This window comes from Strix aluco, chromosome 1, assembly GCF_031877795.1.
Source record: "Strix aluco isolate bStrAlu1 chromosome 1, bStrAlu1.hap1, whole genome shotgun sequence".
Taxonomy (NCBI): domain Eukaryota; kingdom Metazoa; phylum Chordata; class Aves; order Strigiformes; family Strigidae; genus Strix; species Strix aluco.
Genome location: NC_133931.1, coordinates 165,046,676 through 165,072,040, shown reverse-complemented (window position 1 = coordinate 165,072,040; position 25,365 = coordinate 165,046,676). Strand labels below are relative to the sequence as shown.

General features: G+C 46.6%; 2 pseudogenes; both read right to left on the bottom strand.

The window, feature by feature from the left end:
- Positions 1 to 663: 663 nt before the first annotated feature.
- On the bottom strand, positions 664 to 10,586 carry LOC141920501 (uncharacterized protein C12orf50 homolog; annotated as a pseudogene).
- Positions 10,587 to 13,444: 2,858 nt separating this feature from the next.
- Positions 13,445 to 23,369, bottom strand: LOC141920443 (uncharacterized protein C12orf50 homolog; annotated as a pseudogene).
- Between the last annotated feature and the right edge of the window lie 1,996 nt (positions 23,370 to 25,365).

Here is a 25,365-nt window from a genome sequence, read left to right as displayed (position 1 = left end):
TATGGCCCAGCACACCCTGCACCTCCCGTCCGTGGAAAAGTCACCCCGTTTTGGTCACTTGAGCTCTGACAGGATTTTCCCAAAGAAGCCAAGTCTATTCGTCATTTCCACTGTCAGACAGAAAGGACGTTCACCTGAGAACCTGTCGCTGCGCTCTTAGATAAGGGCTAGGCCAGGGCTTATCTAACTGGACACAGTATCCCTCTGAGTACGATTTTAAATTGCCTCAGGCAGACAACGTAGACCGTGTTGCCGCAAGGCATCGGGTACTACAATTTGAAACGGCGATGTCTAGTTAGAGGGGAGGAAACATTTTCAAGACGCTTAGTCCTTGATTTCAAAATAGATTTTTCTATTCTTCTCTCAGTTAAGGAGAGGGAGGCCTAACTGCACTTTCTAGAATGCATCACTTATTGTTGTTTACATTAAAAGGTCTCTGAGACTGCTAAGGGAAACCAACAGTATTTATTCGTAACAGGAATTATGCCTTAAAACATAGTCTGTACAAATAAATTGAGCTGTCAGATGTTCATAACAGATTAAACTTTGTACATCTATCGAAGGCTGTTGAAGTTTTGAACGTTCTAGTGCACTTCCTAGACGGGATTTTCAGACTTCGTAATTTAATCATCTTTGGATTTTCCGGTTGCTAATTGCCTTGTTTCAACTTTGATTTTTCTTGTCGATGGAAGCACTCGCTTCATCTCTTTCTCCCGTGTAGGTTGGCTTTCTCGTTTTGTGTTGACTCGCATGTCTTCTTGGCTCTGCTGTCAAAATAGAGAGACAGGCCATTTTGTGCGTCATTTCCTAGAATAAAACAACATGCTCTCTCAGAAGCATTTTCAGAAGTACGCTTTCAACGCTTGTAGAAGCAACAGAAAAAAAAAAATCATTTCATCCTAATATAATCCACCCATGTTTCAAAAGGTTCCACGCGAGTATTTTTCCTCCTAAACCTTCCCAAGCAGATGCTTGAGAAGCGTGTGGTGGTTGCACAAAGAAACCAGAACTGGTAGCAAGGCTGGCGAGGGATTCCCGAAGGTGGGTTGAGGTGCTTTGCATCTCCGTGGTGCCTCAAGAGGATTTGCGTCTCTGACGGGAGTCCGAATGGCCCAGTGCTGCGTGTGGAAGTGCCCTGGGTCAGCTCAGGGCAGCACTGACAGCGGGGCCGACTGGGGGGTCTGAAACACAGGTGGGGAGGGACCTGGTGCTTTTACTGGAAAGAGGGAATTGTATCGAGCAGTTACCTACCTGAATGGTGGTTTTGAAGTGAGAGCGTGTTTTTCCGTGTGGATTTCTTTTCCTCCAGGTCGGTGAGTTGGAGGATCCTGATGATATTTGTCTGTAGAAAACACACAGACATTGTTTCTTAATTTCAGCTGCAATGGCAGGAAAGACTCCCTGAGCCTGATAGGTGAATTCAGTATGACGTTAGCTGAAGGAGCAATGAATGCATGGGGTGAATCCCACAGCAGCTCTGAAATACCAGCTAGTATTGAGTACAGACTCCCTCTCTAGTCGTTTTAAAGCTCATTGGTAATCTCGCAGCGTTCCCAGGGGGCTCACAGGACCTTCCCAGTGAGGCGATCCCGCCATGGACATCCTTGACTGCAACAAAGGGGACGTTCCTGTGTTGAAAATCTGCCCGAAGGCATCAGTTGCTTTTAGATTAAAGGAGTCCATAAGGCAATGTCCTGTCTTATCCCTGCTTGTGAAGAAGGCACAAGGCAGTATTGTGTTTTTGTGCTGGGCAGTTGATTTTGCATCAGAGTACGCTGCCCGAGGACTAACCCTTCTCTGTAAAACGGGCTGAAAAATGAATATTATTAATCCTCTGGTGTTCTTTTAATGCCACCTTAATTCCGTTAATTCAAATGATTAATTCCACAATAATCCTGAAGTTGTCAGTTTATACACTACACGTAAGTATTACCGTAGTTTTGCGTTTGGGTGCCAAGTCTTGTCTTTGTGTCGAGGTGATTGTTTTGCTTGGGGCATCTCGGACCGTGTGGCTCGGGTACTGCTGAAAAGAAAGGTAGCAAAAATGCTGCTGGTTGCTCTTAGGACAAAAATGCCGATCAGTAAAGCAAAAGCTGTACGTTTATGGTTACATCCAAGACAGATTGCCAGAAGGATACAAGACTCGGAATCCCACCTGTAGGCTTCTTGTCAACTTTATGACAGAGCAGGTGCTATCGAGAGGACGGGTGGAAAAGAGGTGAAGGGAAATAGCATCCTGAATGAATGGCAGGAAGAAGGAGTTCAGTCCTCTGTCCCACGTAAATAATGTGAACAAAATGAACATAAATCGCAAACATTTATGCTGCATTTAAATTGCTGGCAGGAGTTTGAACAAGACCTAAAAGATGCTGTGGGAAGTGGGGATCGGTATGTTTGTGCACCGTGGCACATGATTGCATTCATGCCTGCTTGTGGGGCGGAGAAGTGGCTTTCTGCTACGGAGGTGCTAAATTAGTGTTCATGACTATTCTGCCTGACAAATTGTAAAGCTTTATAAAGCTTCACGTTTCTGTCTGCGGATACTGCGGCAGTCTGTTTGTGAAAACGGTGCTGGATCAAATGGACTCTTGTCCATATTCAGGCACAAATAACTGAATTTTCACCTGCAGGGACCAATCGAAAGCAGCACAACACGGACAGGCACGTTTGAGGCGTTTTAAGAATGCAGTGTAAGCAGGAGCCCACCTGTAGCTTCACTGAACTTTGGTTCTTGATTGGCAGTGACGCTGCGGTAGACGACATAGGCCTTCCTTCGAGGTTCTGGAGGTGGGACAGAAGACTTTCTGCCCGTTTGTGTGACACACAGACGAGAAGAATCAGTTTCATCCCCCTTCCTTTGAGCCCTTTGCTGGTAGCTTGGTTTTACTCTGGGGTTTGAAGTGTGAATTCCTAAAAGGGAAAAACCAAACAAAACTGTTGTGCTGTTCTTCAGGAATTGACATCCTGGCTGGAAAACAAGATTAAAAAATTGTTCTTTGTGGGTAGCCCAGTCCAAATACATTCAGTGATTTTTATTTAGCACACGATGCTCAGCAATGAGAAGCCAGTGCTGAAGTACATTACCTGCATGTTCAAAGGCTCTGCGGTCTGTTCTGGGAATATCCTCAATTGCTACTCTGCTTCCTGAACGCTGCTGCTCTTTTTTTGCATTACGAAATGTTGTAGGAATTGTATTGCCATCACCTGGAAAGGCAAGAGAAAGAAGGGTTTAGCTGCTTGTGGGTAAGCACAGGGAACGGCACTGCCATTCTCTTCCTCCCGCCTCTGGGAGCTGGTGATTAGTTTAGTGCAGTTGCCTTTAACCTCTCATCTTCTATGCTTCTTTCTCTTTGGTTAGTTCTTTGGATCCTGCCGAGTGCAAGTCGAGCACCTGGTGTGTAACCTGCCGTGCTCTCTAAGGAAATACCATAATAGGCAGGTTAAGGAGACCCCGGCTCCAAAGTGAGGCACCAGCTACAGCCACCTGCTCATTCTTTAGCTTCTCGCTTTTCATGAATGACATTGATGGATCCTACCCGATGGAATAATATGTGGCATATTCAAGGTGCATGTCACCCTCGTACCTAAAACCTCAAGAGTGAAACCTCAACTTGAAGAAATGCTCTGGGGAAGCACCTCTGTCCTTCTCTCTGAACGTATCTAATTAGAAATACAGATAAATATGGCAAGCTGTGTCCGTATCTTCCGTACGGATTTCCCTGTCTGTAGTCTAAACGTATAGAAATATTCAACAGAAATGGCTTATAAAAACAGTTTAATAAGAAACCTGTGAAATGCAGAAAGAAGAAGAAAATAACTTTGCCCAATTCTGTTGAACAATTTAGGCTGCATGGTTCGAAATGGAGACAGTTTTTCCATTCCATTTTTTACCAGCGCATCACCCTACTCAAATCTGCGTTACATTAAACAGCATTATCAAGATTTTATCCCTGAAATTGACACTAATGTGAAAATAGTTTGTTTTTTTTGTTCTCTAATTGAAAGTAGCAGGTCATATTTCTGTGCAGCAATTTCTGATGACTGCTCTACTGGTGAGTCTGGTGTGTTTTTATAGTCAGAACATAATGCTCTCTCCTCAAATGGAATTCTACTATTGCTTATTTGGTAAAAGAACTAATACAGATTTTTTTTTTTTTTTTTTTTTCAGTCATGCTGCTTGCTCCAGAATGAAGGAGAAACAAAATATAGGAGGTAAGTATTTCTGAATTTGTATTTCTTTGTCCTGCCTTATGTTGGATGAAGCCTAGCATTCAAAAGAAAGTGGAACTCTCTCTTACTATCTCTTGGAAGGCACTTGAAGGGGGTATTTATTTAATCTGAATTTAGTTACAGCAAAGTTTGCTGTGTGGCTGCATTTCATCATCTGGACAGCCAAGACAGCCAGCAGAGAGCCCAGAGCACCTTTGGGAAAGGGACTGGTCTCCCCTTTCTTTGGCACTGTCTTAGGATGCAATAAATAGCCCCGTAAGAGTGCCTGCACGGCCTGGTGGGGAATGGAAACTACATTGCTAAAACTAGGCTACACAAATCTTGATCGTGACGAAAAACTAGATGCGAGACCTATGTTGTGTATCTCAGGAAAGTACACGTGGGGTTAATAGCCCATTTGTACCTTTTGCACCTACAGTCGATACAGGTAGTCACCACGTGTGTGACACGAGAGAGAGAGAGAGAGAGATGGGGGGAATTACTGAAGTGTTTTTATGCTCTTTGTAATATGCTGTCTTTTATCGACACTAAATCTGAGAAGTGGGGAGGAGGGGCAAACTCTGTGATAGTTTCTCCCTGTAACAGTAATTTTCAAAGTGGTAACCATTGTCCAAGCAGATGAAAAGTACTTGCCTTTCTGCACGTCTCGGTTGGTAGCTTCCGAGGGTAACAGCTCCTTTTCCCGAGGTGAAGACTCAGCGTTTGTAGACTGGTGTTCGCGGGGGGGCTGAATCCTGTAATACTCTCCTAAACACACCCCAAGAGGGAAGGGAAAAAACCAAACCAAAAAAAGGACAACGTTTACTATATTGGCGGCACTGCTGTTTAGGAAAGAGTGACTAAGTTTGTATTTACCAGATTTGTAGCATATTTCCTTTATTGCTCTTTCCTCTTCTATATCTGCATCGGTCTTCGGCACCCAGTTAGGAACATCTGTAGGAAATATTTTTCAAGGGTTACTAGACAGCTGTACAAAGACGTTCGGCAATTCTTAATAAGCAACCACCATAAGGAAATGCACTTTGGTCACAGTCCTTCTTTTTTTTCTGAGTGCAAGCTCTGCTTCTGGCCAGAAAATGGATTCCTTGCTATTGGGTATTTCCACGTGCAGTGGACTTGCAGTCACGACACATATTAAGAAGCAAATGTTTGTTGCTGTAAACTGATTCCAAAAGATCTTCAGTACTCATGATCCTTCTTTTACCCCCCAAAGGCAATCTTGTGATGAAACATGTCACCAGGGAGTGCTTGTCACAAAACCTCTGCCCGGAGTTGCTCTCCTGCAATGTCTGCCAGCAGAGCTGGCGAAGGGAGCGCTCGTTGGCCGTCTCAGGTAAGGCTACTAGGATTAGCAAAGCCCTACTTGTTATATTGTTGAGGTTCCCGTGGCTTACTCGCACTGAAACCGAGTTAGGAAGCCTGAACAGGCAGCCCTGCCGGCCAGCCTGAAGGGCAGGGGAAAGGGAGGAGCAGCTTGTGGCTGCCTGAGAACTAGCACAGCAGTCTGCGGAGTGCGCACGTGAGAGTAGGTCGCGCTCTCGCTTTCCCTCTCCGGGAATGTGCGATTCGTTCCTTCCCTGTGAATCTCGTGTCTCTGAGTGAGGCGCATTCAACAGTTTAACAACATTTTAAAAAATTAAATAAGTATATATATATGTGTGTATATAAAAACATATAGACATAGACATTCAGTTTATGTGAAGAGTGTTGTATGGATTCTCTTTGCTAGATTTAAGAATAACTTTGTGTAATAAAATGAGACTGCCCACAGAGTTTAGGCAAGCAGTTGAAGAAATTATTGAAGTTGAAGTCACACCACTATCTTTTGTGAACAAACCTGTGACTTCAGCTCTATTTAATGAAAAAGAGGTTTGTGAGTTATACCGCTGTTGAGCTATACAGCCAGGCATTTCACAGGAGTTAGGAAATGTTGCCTGACTCACATCTGGTGACTACCGGTTCCGATAACTTGGGGATTAGCTGGAAACCTCTTTCAAAAACTTGTCAACAACTCTTTTCTAAAATTGTAATGGTTATTTGACTCAATCAGCTGTGAAGTGTCAAACCCCCCCCATTCTACTTCCTTGTAAAAGAAAGAAAAAAGTTGTTTACAGTTCTCTTCCTCATCATCTTCGTCGTCCTCTTCATCCCCGAGGTTTATGATGAGCGGAGGGTGGATTGGCAGTGGAATGTGCTGTTGATGTCTGCGTGGCTCTTGATGGGGGGCTGGGTGCAGGATCTCTTCTTGGCTACCCTGTTGCAGTGGGGTATCTGCAGAAAAGAACATGGTGTTTGTTAGGAGGGAACTAGAATATGAAATCCAGGTTGAGACCAGCAGGTGTAGTTCTGAAATCCTTCTCACACCGAAGGCATCGTTACACAGACAGACTGTGCCTTCTAGGGAAAGCCGCCTGCGGAGGTTGGCAAAAGAGCATCTTGCAGCTGCAGAAAGCAGGGAAGAGCACAGGTACCGGCTCCTCCGAACGGACAGGTGAGGCAGTGCTGAGTGAAGCCTTTTGAGAAGAGGAACATTTTGATCATTCTACAGCCTTTGAGAAAGGCTGGGTGTCTCTTCCAGCTGGTGGAGAGATTAATTTCAGTCAGTAACCTTCATTCTTCCAGTCCCTTTGCAGTTATTGACAACAGAGGGAACCCTGTGATTAGTAATACCTGGGCTGCAGGGAGTCAGTGAGTTTAGGACCCCACCTGTGAGAACATTTTAAACAGGCTGAAGAACAGGCAGGCCGGTATCCCTGCCCGTGGCATCAGTTCTGAAGCAGTTAGCAGCGCTAAGCCCAGGATTACCCATTTTTAGCTTGGGGAGCTTTTCTTGCTGTCAACATTTTCTGAATCGCACCTCTCTTTACTGCGTACAACGTGTTGATTTTGAGAAAGACCATGAAGTTCCTGACAGTGATTTACACTTAATCAGAGGAGAATCATAAAAGATACTCTTTCCCTTAGAAATTTGTATCTACCGGTGATGTTGGCAGCAAAACTCCTTTGGTACTGGGACAGCATTTTCTGAGAGCCGGGAAATGCAAGGGACTGAAATGAAAAATGATGAAAGATGGTGAGCCTCTTTGTATCGTTCAAGCCGACCAACGTGCAGCTCTAGATACAAGCAGGATTCCGTGCACTGCATTAAAGATATTGGATGTTTTTTGGGGTTTTAAAGGCAGAAGATGCAGCGTGGGCATTTTCTTGTATTGCCGTGGTTGCTGTTCTTGTGCCTCTCTTGCTTGCCTGTGAGCAGCAGCATGTGGATGAGATTCAAGCCATTTTAAGAACGCTACTGCAGATGAGATTTGTTGTATCTCATGCAAGAGAAAGTAAGATACAGCACTTGAACTTGATCGAGCCTTTGTCAGTGTCCAGAATCGGGTATTAACTAGCTGCGGGGACTGTAAGCCAAATCCAACTCCTATGAGTTTAAGAAGATTTCGGGAACACAAGGCGCTTGCTTCTGAGTAGAGGTCTTTCTGGACTTCTCTTAGGACACCCGTCTCCAGCTCTGGAGAGGAGGCCCAAGAACAACTCTATTTTAGTCCGCTTGTTGGTGCTTCTATGGCAAGTCATGCTGACTTGCTGTCACGCCTGCTTCCGCCCAGTTTCTGACATCTGTGTTGGTTCCCCACCCTGGACTCTTACCCTATTCCAGGTTCCGGCTGTCTGCCAGGACTCCTGGTAGGCAAGAGCTCCTCTTGGAAAAGCCCAAGGAGAGAAGACGCCAACTTGTAATGGTGTTTTTTTCCATCAATACTCTGATTTTCAGACGTTGTACTGCCTTGCAAAGTCTGGCTGTACTTCAGTAGCCCGCATCCAATGTTCAAGCCTGAAAAATGCTTTCAGAGCGCTGAACTGGACATACATCTCCACACAGAGGACTGTAATCTGACGTTACCTATAGAAGGGGTGTCTCATCCGCGTAACGTGTTGTGCTCTATCAACAGCTACTGCTGCTAGTGGCCCTGCCAACCTCCTCCCCCCACCACACAGGCTACTTTTCGTTGCTCTCAAACGATTACCTGCCTACTGGCCATTCTGACTGCTAGAGAGATTTCGTCTAGCAAATACCCAAGTAAAGCAACGTTTTTACTCCGTGGATCTAAAGTGCCGCTTGTGGCTTCGTCTTTCACGTAACTGGTAGCTACGAAGATTCGTAACGTGACAGCTAAAAAAAAATCAATGTGGCGCCCCTATGCAAATGCCAGTGCAATTCCTTGCTTTGCCTTGGCCTTGCTGCGATAGCAGATCTTACCTGACTGATTTGCCACGGTGCATTTCTTGACCTCAGTCTAGGTGATGGAAGCACCGGAAGGACATTTTTGCGTGTTTACTTAGTCCCGTGAACAAATTGTTGATAAGATATTTTTACTCACTGTTAGTAGGTGGCAAAAAAAGTCCATTGATGTGCCGAGGTTTGCTGTGATGGAAAGCACAGCTGATCCTCAGACAGCCTCGGGGTTGTTTTTCCCAGAAACAGGAGATGTCGTGGTACTTCTGCTGCGGGAGAAAAGAGTTTTCAGATGTTGTAAATGGAACAATAAAAATGGCCTGAATGGATACACACAGCGTGGTGTACTGCTGTGAACATGGGACTAAGGTTTTGTGGGCCCCCGTTCTGATATTGAGGAACCTTTAAAGTTATGTTTAAAGTTCTGTTAAGCTCCAGGTATCTCTGAAGTTATCTTGAGTTAGGTCAATGGAGCTTTCATGAGGTACAACTGTTCCTAGATAAGAACAGGGGTAAAGCAGTCTACTTAGTGTCCTGCAGACTTTTCATGAGATGCTGGGAAGAAAAAAACGTTTTTAGTGGCTTAATTGACACGTGACTGAGTTTCCTTTCCTGCACAGTGGGGTAATGGGGTCAATCTCAAATGAGACCTGCAGGACAAGTGCAAATCTTACACTAGTACTCTCTTACTCTTTAAAGGACATGGGTCTATGGGAAAATAAGGAGTAAGAAGCAAAACTCAGAAAGATTCCGAGCCAAAAGAGAAAAACTGAAAATTTGGGAGTTTGTAATCCTTGTACAGACTTGTCAGACTTGGACTTCAAAAGGAGGCAAAAACCCGTTTTGTTCCAATTCCCATTGGAAACGTCAAGTCGCAGAAGAAAGTCCCTTTTGTTTGCAGACTCAAGAGTGTGTTTGAAGGGACTTGGCCCTTTCTTCGCTGAGGCGGAAGAAGCAGCAGGACTGACTGCCCCCTGCGCCGCTGCCGGGGGGAGGTGGGGATACCGGGAGCAAAGCTGAGCCCGGGAAGAAAGGAGGGGTGGGGAAAGGTGTTTTCAAGATGCAGTGGTTGTCACGGTCCTACTCTGTCTGTTTAAGGGGTGGTGGTGTTAGTGTCTGTATTAAATTGGCATCCCTTTTTCCTTCCCTTAACGAGTCTGTCTTTTGCCTGTGCCTTAAAGGCTGAGCTCATCCCTCCTTGTCCTTATGTCAAGTTCCTGGGTCTTTTGCTTTCCTTTGTCTCAGCGCTGGGGGGGAAGGGGGGGGTGAGCAGCATCTTTGCTTATTTTCCCCTTCTCAGCGCTGGGAGGGAAGGGGGCAGTGAGCGGCTGCGTGGTGCTCCGTTGCCCTCTGAGCTCAAACGGTGACACCCTGTCTCTAAACCCGCAGAACAGATGTGACCCTGTCGCCCGTCTCCGTTCTGAGCACACAGTGTCACAGCCAAGAGGTTTTTCACAGGGACAGTCGGCACCTGGAAGCCTCACGAGGAAGATGACTTTGTGGGTAAGTCACACTAGATTCCCATAGGCCAGTGGCTGCCTTAAGTGTGAATCTCCTCTTTTCAAACTTTTTGTGTTTAATTAATGGCGGAGGTGATAGAGTAGTCCATGGACAGCAGTATTAGGGCGACCAGTAGAAACTCAGGTTCGTGTCCTGGCTGTGAACTCCATCCCAGCTGAGAGCTGTAAATGCCAGGTGGAGGGTTAATTCCGAATGAGTTTCTGTGTAGTTTTTTAAAGGAAAACAAGCCCAAGGATCTTCAAGCGTGACTATTTGAAGGTAAGTTTCACTCGGGTGCAGACATTTAAGAGCTGGGTCTAGGAGCAGCATCTCCACCCCCCACCCCCCACCCCCACTTTTGGACTGTAGCCAGCACAAGTGGGCCATGCCCCGAGACACGCTGGGGTCTGGAGCCAAAGCCCATCTCCCAGGCGTCAACGCCTCAGTGCCTGATGCTGAAGCGGATGCAAGAAGGAAGAGCCCTACACCCACCCTTGGATTTTTACTAGGCGGACTAGAAGTATTTCTTTGGAGGACGGACCCATTTTGAAGGACTTTCTCCTAAGTAACCGACTTTACAGAAATCCAGGTAGTTGCTGTAAGCAGAAGCTATAAACATGGCACGTTTATGCAGAATCAGCGTCGTGTCAATTCATTAAGAAAGAGATGGGTGATCTTTATGCGCGATTTTTAACTCTGTGTTCCTTGAGTATCTGAACCCAGTTCACAGGAGCAATTGTCCGTGGTTCAGATTATCTTAGCTCTTAGCACTTCCAAAAAGGAGCAGTTTGATGTCGGGGTGCTGCCATGAGCCAGAGAGAGGGACGTATCAACTTGAGACTTCACACAGTAAGCCTCCCTTTCAACACGGGTATATCAAGAAAATGAAGGTTACAAAGCACTGTAAAATCTACAGCATTTACCTGTGCGTAGGGGGAATGAAAACGGAAGTCGGGGACGTTCCCAGCTGCGCCCATTTTCACCTCTTGGGCTTCTCGTCCTCCCTCTTAGTAACGGCAGGCAATCTTGTCCTGAAAGCAGTAGTGTTCTCTCAAAAACTGGACCTTCAGGACCTTAGCTCTGCTTCTTCCTTGAAAGAAAAACTCCAGCCGACAGCGAAAGACGCTTGAAGGCAGGAGGTGTGGTACCTTCTGCAGGCTTGTTGAACCGACGAAGGCAGTTGCTAGGTGGTTTGGAATGTTACCTTCCAGGGGTTGCCGAGGGCACCTCCAGCGCGTGACGTCAACATCATGGCGCTCTGTAACCTGTCCAGCTTGAGCACCTTCCTTTTTCTGCGTTGCTGCCGAGTAAAGTAGGGAAAATGGGACCGTTTCAGAGAGTCTCCCGTTGTGGTGTTTCTTTAACGTCAAAGGGAACAAACCCATTTGGCGGGGCTTAAATAGTCCCCAACTTCTTGCCGTAGGAACTGTGTTCTTGGGAACAAATGTTGGCTAGCACAGAGGCAAACTTTATTCTTTGACTGTTTCTTAATCAAAATCCTTGCAGCCAATGTTTCTCTTAGTCTACCTCCCTCTTTGGGTTGAGAAAGTTGCTGTTTCCTGTTAGTGGACGGTTAGCTGTTCACTGCTTACACTGTCGGGGCGCAGAGCTGCTTCTTGCTTCCGCGATGTCCACTGGCACGGCTAAAGCAGAAAGAACAGCGTACACTTGTGTCCCTAATTACCACCTCTGATCCCGTTGAGGTCCTGGGCTGCCCCTGCACAAAAAGTAGCTAGCTAGGGGGAAAAACGGAGTTTTAGTGTTGGAAGACGGTGAGGCATCCTGTTCTCCTCAGGTCCTGGGGTCCCATTTACCCCGCTGACTGACATCAGTGACTCGGAGATGAGCACTTGAGAGCACCGTTAGGGCAAAAGCTGGGAACTTTGGAGTAAACCATAAAAGCAAGGGCAGAAAGGGAAAGGATCCGCAACCTCAAAAGAGAGGTAAAAGAGTAATACAATAGAGATGAAGCCCAAGAGAAGGGAGGGAGATACAAGGCAGAATTCAGGACAGAGGACTAGTGGTTCATAGCATAGAAGGAAAATTCGGGCAAGCAGGTGAGGGCCGTGAAGGACGAAGTGTCAGTGGGCAGCAGCAGCCATGGGAAGGAAGTGTTAACCCTGCCAAGAGCTTTGCACCCAGGGGCTCTTTGTAGGGGGACAGCTCTGCGTGAAGGAGGCACAGAAGAAGGTACGGTCAGGAAGAATTAATTCTGTATTGTGTTTGCGTGACACGGTTTTGGTAGCGGAGGGGCTGCAGGGGTGGCTTCTGTGAGAAGCTGCCAGAAGCTTCCCCGCCGTGTGCGACAGAGGCAGTGCCAGGCGGCTCCAAGATGGCCCCGCTGCCGGCCCGGGCTGAGCCCATGAGCGACGGTGGGAGCGCCTCTGGGATAACATATTTAAGAAGGGGGGAAAACTGCTGGGCAGCAGCGGCATCCGGAGAGAGGAGTGAGAATACGCGAGAGAAACAAGCCTGCGGGCACCAAGGTCGGTGTCTTTCCCTTGAGCTGGGCCTCTCAGTCAGCCCGATCCTGTGCTGGGCATGTGGGCATGTTAAGATGCTAGAAAATGATTTTCTTTTGGCTTTGGCTTGTTGGGGTGGCTTTTCGGGATGGGGAGGTGGGTGAGATTGCATCGGGAGGTGCTAGTTCTTTATGATCCCGGTTTGGAAAGGCCCTCGGATTGTGTAAAGCATCTCTTCAGCTGCTGGTTTTCTGAGATGCCATTTAAAAGGAAAGGAGGACAGTGTAGCTAATCCTACAACCATTCAGATGCTGGGAGGCCCAAGTTGTGCAGCACTGAATGGGCCTGCGACTATGGCCCAGCACACCCTGCACCTCCCGTCCGTGGAAAAGTCACCCCGTTTTGGTCACTTGAGCTCTGACAGGATTTTCCCAAAGAAGCCAAGTCTATTCGTCATTTCCACTGTCAGACAGAAAGGACGTTCACCTGAGAACCTGTCGCTGCGCTCTTAGATAAGGGCTAGGCCAGGGCTTATCTAACTGGACACAGTATCCCTCTGAGTACGATTTTAAATTGCCTCAGGCAGACAACGTAGACCGTGTTGCCGCAAGGCATCGGGTACTACAATTTGAAACGGCGATGTCTAGTTAGAGGGGAGGAAACATTTTCAAGACGCTTAGTCCTTGATTTCAAAATAGATTTTTCTATTCTTCTCTCAGTTAAGGAGAGGGAGGCCTAACTGCACTTTCTAGAATGCATCACTTATTGTTGTTTACATTAAAAGGTCTCTGAGACTGCTAAGGGAAACCAACAGTATTTATTCGTAACAGGAATTATGCCTTAAAACATAGTCTGTACAAATAAATTGAGCTGTCAGATGTTCATAACAGATTAAACTTTGTACATCTATCGAAGGCTGTTGAAGTTTTGAACGTTCTAGTGCACTTCCTAGACGGGATTTTCAGACTTCGTAATTTAATCATCTTTGGATTTTCCGGTTGCTAATTGCCTTGTTTCAACTTTGATTTTTCTTGTCGATGGAAGCACTCGCTTCATCTCTTTCTCCCGTGTAGGTTGGCTTTCTCGTTTTGTGTTGACTCGCATGTCTTCTTGGCTCTGCTGTCAAAATAGAGAGACAGGCCATTTTGTGCGTCATTTCCTAGAATAAAACAACATGCTCTCTCAGAAGCATTTTCAGAAGTACGCTTTCAACGCTTGTAGAAGCAACAGAAAAAAAAAAATCATTTCATCCTAATATAATCCACCCATGTTTCAAAAGGTTCCACGCGAGTATTTTTCCTCCTAAACCTTCCCAAGCAGATGCTTGAGAAGCGTGTGGTGGTTGCACAAAGAAACCAGAACTGGTAGCAAGGCTGGCGAGGGATTCCCGAAGGTGGGTTGAGGTGCTTTGCATCTCCGTGGTGCCTCAAGAGGATTTGCGTCTCTGACGGGAATCCGAATGGCCCAGTGCTGCGTGTGGAAGTGCCCTGGGTCAGCTCAGGGCAGCACTGACAGCGGGGCCGACTGGGGGGTCTGAAACACAGGTGGGGAGGGACCTGGTGCTTTTACTGGAAAGAGGGAATTGTATCGAGCAGTTACCTACCTGAATGGTGGTTTTGAAGTGAGAGCGTGTTTTTCCGTGTGGATTTCTTTTCCTCCAGGTCGGTGAGTTGGAGGATCCTGATGATATTTGTCTGTAGAAAACACACAGACATTGTTTCTTAATTTCAGCTGCAATGGCAGGAAAGACTCCCTGAGCCTGATAGGTGAATTCAGTATGACGTTAGCTGAAGGAGCAATGAATGCATGGGGTGAATCCCACAGCAGCTCTGAAATACCAGCTAGTATTGAGTACAGACTCCCTCTCTAGTCGTTTTAAAGCTCATTGGTAATCTCGCAGCGTTCCCAGGGGGCTCACAGGACCTTCCCAGTGAGGCGATCCCGCCATGGACATCCTTGACTGCAACAAAGGGGACGTTCCTGTGTTGAAAATCTGCCCGAAGGCATCAGTTGCTTTTAGATTAAAGGAGTCCATAAGGCAATGTCCTGTCTTATCCCTGCTTGTGAAGAAGGCACAAGGCAGTATTGTGTTTTTGTGCTGGGCAGTTGATTTTGCATCAGAGTACGCTGCCCGAGGACTAACCCTTCTCTGTAAAACGGGCTGAAAAATGAATATTATTAATCCTCTGGTGTTCTTTTAATGCCACCTTAATTCCGTTAATTCAAATGATTAATTCCACAATAATCCTGAAGTTGTCAGTTTATACACTACACGTAAGTATTACCGTAGTTTTGCGTTTGGGTGCCAAGTCTTGTCTTTGTGTCGAGGTGATTGTTTTGCTTGGGGCATCTCGGACCGTGTGGCTCGGGTACTGCTGAAAAGAAAGGTAGCAAAAATGCTGCTGGTTGCTCTTAGGACAAAAATGCCGATCAGTAAAGCAAAAGCTGTACGTTTATGGTTACATCCAAGACAGATTGCCAGAAGGATACAAGACTCGGAATCCCACCTGTAGGCTTCTTGTCAACTTTATGACAGAGCAGGTGCTATCGAGAGGACAGGTGGAAAAGAGGTGAAGGGAAATAGCATCCTGAATGAATGGCAGGAAGAAGGAGTTCAGTCCTCTGTCCCACGTAAATAATGTGAACAAAATGAACATAAATCGCAAACATTTATGCTGCATTTAAATTGCTGGCAGGAGTTTGAACAAGACCTAAAAGATGCTGTGGGAAGTGGGGATCGGTATGTTTGTGCACCGTGGCACATGATTGCATTCATGCCTGCTTGTGGGGCGGAGAAGTGGCTTTCTGCTACGGAGGTGCTAAATTAGTGTTCATGACTATTCTGCCTGACAAATTGTAAAGCTTTATAAAGCTTCACGTTTCTGTCTGCGGATACTGCGGCAGTCTGTTTGTGAAAACGGTGCTGGATCAAATGGACTCTTGTCCATATTCAGGCACAAATAACTGAATTTTCACCTGCAGGGACCAATCGAAAGCAGCACAACACGGACAGGCACGTTTGAGGCGTTTTAAGAATGCAGTGTAAGCAGGAGCCCACCTGTAGCTTCACTGAACTTTGGTTCTTGATTGGCAGTGACGCTGCGGTAGACGACATAGGCCTTCCTTCGAGGTTCTGGAGGTGGGACAGAAGACTTTCTGCCCGTTTGTGTGACACACAGACGAGAAGAATCAGTTTCATCCCCCTTCCTTTGAGCCCTTTGCTGGTAGCTTGGTTTTACTCTGGGGTTTGAAGTGTGAATTCCTAAAAGGGAAAAACCAAACAAAACTGTTGTGCTGTTCTTCAGGAATTGACATCCTGGCTGGAAAACAAGATTAAAAAATTGTTCTTTGTGGGTAGCCCAGTCCAAATACATTCAGTGATTTTTATTTAGCACACGATGCTCAGCAATGAGAAGCCAGTGCTGAAGTACATTACCTGCATGTTCAAAGGCTCTGCGGTCTGTTCTGGGAATATCCTCAATTGCTACTCTGCTTCCTGAACGCTGCTGCTCTTTTTTTGCATTACGAAATGTTGTAGGAATTGTATTGCCATCACCTGGAAAGGCAAGAGAAAGAAGGGTTTAGCTGCTTGTGGGTAAGCACAGGGAACGGCACTGCCATTCTCTTCCTCCCGCCTCTGGGAGCTGGTGATTAGTTTAGTGCAGTTGCCTTTAACCTCTCATCTTCTATGCTTCTTTCTCTTTGGTTAGTTCTTTGGATCCTGCCGAGTGCAAGTCGAGCACCTGGTGTGTAACCTGCCGTGCTCTCTAAGGAAATACCATAATAGGCAGGTTAAGGAGACCCCGGCTCCAAAGTGAGGCACCAGCTACAGCCACCTGCTCATTCTTTAGCTTCTCGCTTTTCATGAATGACATTGATGGATCCTACCCGATGGAATAATATGTGGCATATTCAAGGTGCATGTCACCCTCGTACCTAAAACCTCAAGAGTGAAACCTCAACTTGAAGAAATGCTCTGGGGAAGCACCTCTGTCCTTCTCTCTGAACGTATCTAATTAGAAATACAGATAAATATGGCAAGCTGTGTCCGTATCTTCCGTACGGATTTCCCTGTCTGTAGTCTAAACGTATAGAAATATTCAACAGAAATGGCTTATAAAAACAGTTTAATAAGAAACCTGTGAAATGCAGAAAGAAGAAGAAAATAACTTTGCCCAATTCTGTTGAACAATTTAGGCTGCATGGTTCGAAATGGAGACAGTTTTTCCATTCCATTTTTTACCAGCGCATCACCCTACTCAAATCTGCGTTACATTAAACAGCATTATCAAGATTTTATCCCTGAAATTGACACTAATGTGAAAATAGTTTGTTTTTTTTGTTCTCTAATTGAAAGTAGCAGGTCATATTTCTGTGCAGCAATTTCTGATGACTGCTCTACTGGTGAGTCTGGTGTGTTTTTATAGTCAGAACATAATGCTCTCTCCTCAAATGGAATTCTACTATTGCTTATTTGGTAAAAGAACTAATACAGATTTTTTTTTTTTTTTTTTTTTCAGTCATGCCGCTTGCTCCAGAATGAAGGAGAAACAAAATATAGGAGGTAAGTATTTCTGAATTTGTATTTCTTTGTCCTGCCTTATGTTGGATGAAGCCTAGCATTCAAAAGAAAGTGGAACTCTCTCTTACTATCTCTTGGAAGGCACTTGAAGGGGGTATTTATTTAATCTGAATTTAGTTACAGCAAAGTTTGCTGTGTGGCTGCATTTCATCATCTGGACAGCCAAGACAGCCAGCAGAGAGCCCAGAGCACCTTTGGGAAAGGGACTGGTCTCCCCTTTCTTTGGCACTGTCTTAGGATGCAATAAATAGCCCCGTAAGAGTGCCTGCACGGCCTGGTGGGGAATGGAAACTACATTGCTAAAACTAGGCTACACAAATCTTGATCGTGACGAAAAACTAGATGCGAGACCTATGTTGTGTATCTCAGGAAAGTACACGTGGGGTTAATAGCCCATTTGTACCTTTTGCACCTACAGTCGATACAGGTAGTCACCACGTGTGTGACACGAGAGAGAGAGAGAGAGAGAGATGGGGGGAATTACTGAAGTGTTTTTATGCTCTTTGTAATATGCTGTCTTTTATCGACACTAAATCTGAGAAGTGGGGAGGAGGGGCAAACTCTGTGATAGTTTCTCCCTGTAACAGTAATTTTCAAAGTGGTAACCATTGTCCAAGCAGATGAAAAGTACTTGCCTTTCTGCACGTCTCGGTTGGTAGCTTCCGAGGGTAACAGCTCCTTTTCCCGAGGTGAAGACTCAGCGTTTGTAGACTGGTGTTCGCGGGGGGGCTGAATCCTGTAATACTCTCCTAAACACACCCCAAGAGGGAAGGGAAAAAACCAAACCAAAAAAAGGACAACGTTTACTATATTGGCGGCACTGCTGTTTAGGAAAGAGTGACTAAGTTTGTATTTACCAGATTTGTAGCATATTTCCTTTATTGCTCTTTCCTCTTCTATATCTGCATCGGTCTTCGGCACCCAGTTAGGAACATCTGTAGGAAATATTTTTCAAGGGTTACTAGACAGCTGTACAAAGACGTTCGGCAATTCTTAATAAGCAACCACCATAAGGAAATGCACTTTGGTCACAGTCCTTCTTTTTTTTCTGAGTGCAAGCTCTGCTTCTGGCCAGAAAATGGATTCCTTGCTATTGGGTATTTCCACGTGCAGTGGACTTGCAGTCACGACACATATTAAGAAGCAAATGTTTGTTGCTGTAAACTGATTCCAAAAGATCTTCAGTACTCATGATCCTTCTTTTACCCCCCAAAGGCAATCTTGTGATGAAACATGTCACCAGGGAGTGCTTGTCACAAAACCTCTGCCCGGAGTTGCTCTCCTGCAATGTCTGCCAGCAGAGCTGGCGAAGGGAGCGCTCGTTGGCCGTCTCAGGTAAGGCTACTAGGATTAGCAAAGCCCTACTTGTTATATTGTTGAGGTTCCCGTGGCTTACTCGCACTGAAACCGAGTTAGGAAGCCTGAACAGGCAGCCCTGCCGGCCAGCCTGAAGGGCAGGGGAAAGGGAGGAGCAGCTTGTGGCTGCCTGAGAACTAGCACAGCAGTCTGCGGAGTGCGCACGTGAGAGTAGGTCGCGCTCTCGCTTTCCCTCTCCGGGAATGTGCGATTCGTTCCTTCCCTGTGAATCTCGTGTCTCTGAGTGAGGCGCATTCAACAGTTTAACAACATTTTAAAAAATTAAATAAGTATATATATATGTGTGTATATAAAAACATATAGACATAGACATTCAGTTTATGTGAAGAGTGTTGTATGGATTCTCTTTGCTAGATTTAAGAATAACTTTGTGTAATAAAATGAGACTGCCCACAGAGTTTAGGCAAGCAGTTGAAGAAATTATTGAAGTTGAAGTCACACCACTATCTTTTGTGAACAAACCTGTGACTTCAGCTCTATTTAATGAAAAAGAGGTTTGTGAGTTATACCGCTGTTGAGCTATACAGCCAGGCATTTCACAGGAGTTAGGAAATGTTGCCTGACTCACATCTGGTGACTACCGGTTCCGATAACTTGGGGATTAGCTGGAAACCTCTTTCAAAAACTTGTCAACAACTCTTTTCTAAAATTGTAATGGTTATTTGACTCAATCAGCTGTGAAGTGTCAAAACCCCCCCATTCTACTTCCTTGTAAAAGAAAGAAAAAAGTTGTTTACAGTTCTCTTCCTCATCATCTTCGTCGTCCTCTTCATCCCCGAGGTTTATGATGAGCGGAGGGTGGATTGGCAGTGGAATGTGCTGTTGATGTCTGCGTGGCTCTTGATGGGGGGCTGGGTGCAGGATCTCTTCTTGGCTACCCTGTTGCAGTGGGGTATCTGCAGAAAAGAACATGGTGTTTGTTAGGAGGGAACTAGAATATGAAATCCAGGTTGAGACCAGCAGGTGTAGTTCTGAAATCCTTCTCACACCGAAGGCATCGTTACACAGACAGACTGTGCCTTCTAGGGAAAGCCGCCTGCGGAGGTTGGCAAAAGAGCATCTTGCAGCTGCAGAAAGCAGGGAAGAGCACAGGTACCGGCTCCTCCGAACGGACAGGTGAGGCAGTGCTGAGTGAAGCCTTTTGAGAAGAGGAACATTTTGATCATTCTACAGCCTTTGAGAAAGGCTGGGTGTCTCTTCCAGCTGGTGGAGAGATTAATTTCAGTCAGTAACCTTCATTCTTCCAGTCCCTTTGCAGTTATTGACAACAGAGGGAACCCTGTGATTAGTAATACCTGGGCTGCAGGGAGTCAGTGAGTTTAGGACCCCACCTGTGAGAACATTTTAAACAGGCTGAAGAACAGGCAGGCCGGTATCCCTGCCCGTGGCATCAGTTCTGAAGCAGTTAGCAGCGCTAAGCCCAGGATTACCCATTTTTAGCTTGGGGAGCTTTTCTTGCTGTCAACATTTTCTGAATCGCACCTCTCTTTACTGCGTACAACGTGTTGATTTTGAGAAAGACCATGAAGTTCCTGACAGTGATTTACACTTAATCAGAGGAGAATCATAAAAGATACTCTTTCCCTTAGAAATTTGTATCTACCGGTGATGTTGGCAGCAAAACTCCTTTGGTACTGGGACAGCATTTTCTGAGAGCCGGGAAATGCAAGGGACTGAAATGAAAAATGATGAAAGATGGTGAGCCTCTTTGTATCGTTCAAGCCGACCAACGTGCAGCTCTAGATACAAGCAGGATTCCGTGCACTGCATTAAAGATATTGGATGTTTTTTGGGGTTTTAAAGGCAGAAGATGCAGCGTGGGCATTTTCTTGTATTGCCGTGGTTGCTGTTCTTGTGCCTCTCTTGCTTGCCTGTGAGCAGCAGCATGTGGATGAGATTCAAGCCATTTTAAGAACGCTACTGCAGATGAGATTTGTTGTATCTCATGCAAGAGAAAGTAAGATACAGCACTTGAACTTGATCGAGCCTTTGTCAGTGTCCAGAATCGGGTATTAACTAGCTGCGGGGACTGTAAGCCAAATCCAACTCCTATGAGTTTAAGAAGATTTCGGGAACACAAGGCGCTTGCTTCTGAGTAGAGGTCTTTCTGGACTTCTCTTAGGACACCCGTCTCCAGCTCTGGAGAGGAGGCCCAAGAACAACTCTATTTTAGTCCGCTTGTTGGTGCTTCTATGGCAAGTCATGCTGACTTGCTGTCACGCCTGCTTCCGCCCAGTTTCTGACATCTGTGTTGGTTCCCCACCCTGGACTCTTACCCTATTCCAGGTTCCGGCTGTCTGCCAGGACTCCTGGTAGGCAAGAGCTCCTCTTGGAAAAGCCCAAGGAGAGAAGACGCCAACTTGTAATGGTGTTTTTTTCCATCAATACTCTGATTTTCAGACGTTGTACTGCCTTGCAAAGTCTGGCTGTACTTCAGTAGCCCGCATCCAATGTTCAAGCCTGAAAAATGCTTTCAGAGCGCTGAACTGGACATACATCTCCACACAGAGGACTGTAATCTGACGTTACCTATAGAAGGGGTGTCTCATCCGCGTAACGTGTTGTGCTCTATCAACAGCTACTGCTGCTAGTGGCCCTGCCAACCTCCTCCCCCCACCACACAGGCTACTTTTCGTTGCTCTCAAACGATTACCTGCCTACTGGCCATTCTGACTGCTAGAGAGATTTCGTCTAGCAAATACCCAAGTAAAGCAACGTTTTTACTCCGTGGATCTAAAGTGCCGCTTGTGGCTTCGTCTTTCACGTAACTGGTAGCTACGAAGATTCGTAACGTGACAGCTAAAAAAAAATCAATGTGGCGCCCCTATGCAAATGCCAGTGCAATTCCTTGCTTTGCCTTGGCCTTGCTGCGATAGCAGATCTTACCTGACTGATTTGCCACGGTGCATTTCTTGACCTCAGTCTAGGTGATGGAAGCACCGGAAGGACATTTTTGCGTGTTTACTTAGTCCCGTGAACAAATTGTTGATAAGATATTTTTACTCACTGTTAGTAGGTGGCAAAAAAAGTCCATTGATGTGCCGAGGTTTGCTGTGATGGAAAGCACAGCTGATCCTCAGACAGCCTCGGGGTTGTTTTTCCCAGAAACAGGAGATGTCGTGGTACTTCTGCTGCGGGAGAAAAGAGTTTTCAGATGTTGTAAATGGAACAATAAAAATGGCCTGAATGGATACACACAGCGTGGTGTACTGCTGTGAACATGGGACTAAGGTTTTGTGGGCCCCCGTTCTGATATTGAGGAACCTTTAAAGTTATGTTTAAAGTTCTGTTAAGCTCCAGGTATCTCTGAAGTTATCTTGAGTTAGGTCAATGGAGCTTTCATGAGGTACAACTGTTCCTAGATAAGAACAGGGGTAAAGCAGTCTACTTAGTGTCCTGCAGACTTTTCATGAGATGCTGGGAAGAAAAAAACGTTTTTAGTGGCTTAATTGACACGTGACTGAGTTTCCTTTCCTGCACAGTGGGGTAATGGGGTCAATCTCAAATGAGACCTGCAGGACAAGTGCAAATCTTACACTAGTACTCTCTTACTCTTTAAAGGACATGGGTCTATGGGAAAATAAGGAGTAAGAAGCAAAACTCAGAAAGATTCCGAGCCAAAAGAGAAAAACTGAAAATTTGGGAGTTTGTAATCCTTGTACAGACTTGTCAGACTTGGACTTCAAAAGGAGGCAAAAACCCGTTTTGTTCCAATTCCCATTGGAAACGTCAAGTCGCAGAAGAAAGTCCCTTTTGTTTGCAGACTCAAGAGTGTGTTTGAAGGGACTTGGCCCTTTCTTCGCTGAGGCGGAAGAAGCAGCAGGACTGACTGCCCCCTGCGCCGCTGCCGGGGGGAGGTGGGGATACCGGGAGCAAAGCTGAGCCCGGGAAGAAAGGAGGGGTGGGGAAAGGTGTTTTCAAGATGCAGTGGTTGTCACGGTCCTACTCTGTCTGTTTAAGGGGTGGTGGTGTTAGTGTCTGTATTAAATTGGCATCCCTTTTTCCTTCCCTTAACGAGTCTGTCTTTTGCCTGCGCCTTAAAGGCTGAGCTCATCCCTCCTTGTCCTTATGTCAAGTTCCTGGGTCTTTTGCTTTCCTTTGTCTCAGCGCTGGGGGGGAAGGGGGGGGTGAGCAGCATCTTTGCTTATTTTCCCCTTCTCAGCGCTGGGAGGGAAGGGGGCAGTGAGCGGCTGCGTGGTGCTCCGTTGCCCTCTGAGCTCAAACGGTGACACCCTGTCTCTAAACCCGCAGAACAGATGTGACCCTGTCGCCCGTCTCCGTTCTGAGCACACAGTGTCACAGCCAAGAGGTTTTTCACAGGGACAGTCGGCACCTGGAAGCCTCACGAGGAAGATGACTTTGTGGGTAAGTCACACTAGATTCCCATAGGCCAGTGGCTGCCTTAAGTGTGAATCTCCTCTTTTCAAACTTTTTGTGTTTAATTAATGGCGGAGGTGATAGAGTAGTCCATGGACAGCAGTATTAGGGCGACCAGTAGAAACTCAGGTTCGTGTCCTGGCTGTGAACTCCATCCCAGCTGAGAGCTGTAAATGCCAGGTGGAGGGTTAATTCCGAATGAGTTTCTGTGTAGTTTTTTAAAGGAAAACAAGCCCAAGGATCTTCAAGCGTGACTATTTGAAGGTAAGTTTCACTCGGGTGCAGACATTTAAGAGCTGGGTCTAGGAGCAGCATCTCCACCCCCCACCCCCCACCCCCACTTTTGGACTGTAGCCAGCACAAGTGGGCCATGCCCCGAGACACGCTGGGGTCTGGAGCCAAAGCCCATCTCCCAGGCGTCAACGCCTCAGTGCCTGATGCTGAAGCGGATGCAAGAAGGAAGAGCCCTACACCCACCCTTGGATTTTTACTAGGCGGACTAGAAGTATTTCTTTGGAGGACGGACCCATTTTGAAGGACTTTCTCCTAAGTAACCGACTTTACAGAAATCCAGGTAGTTGCTGTAAGCAGAAGCTATAAACATGGCACGTTTATGCAGAATCAGCGTCGTGTCAATTCATTAAGAAAGAGATGGGTGATCTTTATGCGCGATTTTTAACTCTGTGTTCCTTGAGTATCTGAACCCAGTTCACAGGAGCAATTGTCCGTGGTTCAGATTATCTTAGCTCTTAGCACTTCCAAAAAGGAGCAGTTTGATGTCGGGGTGCTGCCATGAGCCAGAGAGAGGGACGTATCAACTTGAGACTTCACACAGTAAGCCTCCCTTTCAACACGGGTATATCAAGAAAATGAAGGTTACAAAGCACTGTAAAATCTACAGCATTTACCTGTGCGTAGGGGGAATGAAAACGGAAGTCGGGGACGTTCCCAGCTGCGCCCATTTTCACCTCTTGGGCTTCTCGTCCTCCCTCTTAGTAACGGCAGGCAATCTTGTCCTGAAAGCAGTAGTGTTCTCTCAAAAACTGGACCTTCAGGACCTTAGCTCTGCTTCTTCCTTGAAAGAAAAACTCCAGCCGACAGCGAAAGACGCTTGAAGGCAGGAGGTGTGGTACCTTCTGCAGGCTTGTTGAACCGACGAAGGCAGTTGCTAGGTGGTTTGGAATGTTACCTTCCAGGGGTTGCCGAGGGCACCTCCAGCGCGTGACGTCAACATCATGGCGCTCTGTAACCTGTCCAGCTTGAGCACCTTCCTTTTTCTGCGTTGCTGCCGAGTAAAGTAGGGAAAATGGGACCGTTTCAGAGAGTCTCCCGTTGTGGTGTTTCTTTAACGTCAAAGGGAACAAACCCATTTGGCGGGGCTTAAATAGTCCCCAACTTCTTGCCGTAGGAACTGTGTTCTTGGGAACAAATGTTGGCTAGCACAGAGGCAAACTTTATTCTTTGACTGTTTCTTAATCAAAATCCTTGCAGCCAATGTTTCTCTTAGTCTACCTCCCTCTTTGGGTTGAGAAAGTTGCTGTTTCCTGTTAGTGGACGGTTAGCTGTTCACTGCTTACACTGTCGGGGCGCAGAGCTGCTTCTTGCTTCCGCGATGTCCACTGGCACGGCTAAAGCAGAAAGAACAGCGTACACTTGTGTCCCTAATTACCACCTCTGATCCCGTTGAGGTCCTGGGCTGCCCCTGCACAAAAAGTAGCTAGCTAGGGGGAAAAACGGAGTTTTAGTGTTGGAAGACGGTGAGGCATCCTGTTCTCCTCAGGTCCTGGGGTCCCATTTACCCCGCTGACTGACATCAGTGACTCGGAGATGAGCACTTGAGAGCACCGTTAGGGCAAAAGCTGGGAACTTTGGAGTAAACCATAAAAGCAAGGGCAGAAAGGGAAAGGATCCGCAACCTCAAAAGAGAGGTAAAAGAGTAATACAATAGAGATGAAGCCCAAGAGAAGGGAGGGAGATACAAGGCAGAATTCAGGACAGAGGACTAGTGGTTCATAGCATAGAAGGAAAATTCGGGCAAGCAGGTGAGGGCCGTGAAGGACGAAGTGTCAGTGGGCAGCAGCAGCCATGGGAAGGAAGTGTTAACCCTGCCAAGAGCTTTGCACCCAGGGGCTCTTTGTAGGGGGACAGCTCTGCGTGAAGGAGGCACAGAAGAAGGTACGGTCAGGAAGAATTAATTCTGTATTGTGTTTGCGTGACACGGTTTTGGTAGCGGAGGGGCTGCAGGGGTGGCTTCTGTGAGAAGCTGCCAGAAGCTTCCCCGCCGTGTGCGACAGAGGCAGTGCCAGGCGGCTCCAAGATGGCCCCGCTGCCGGCCCGGGCTGAGCCCATGAGCGACGGTGGGAGCGCCTCTGGGATAACATATTTAAGAAGGGGGGAAAACTGCTGGGCAGCAGCGGCATCCGGAGAGAGGAGTGAGAATACGCGAGAGAAACAAGCCTGCGGGCACCAAGGTCGGTGTCTTTCCCTTGAGCTGGGCCTCTCAGTCAGCCCGATCCTGTGCTGGGCATGTGGGCATGTTAAGATGCTAGAAAATGATTTTCTTTTGGCTTTGGCTTGTTGGGGTGGCTTTTCGGGATGGG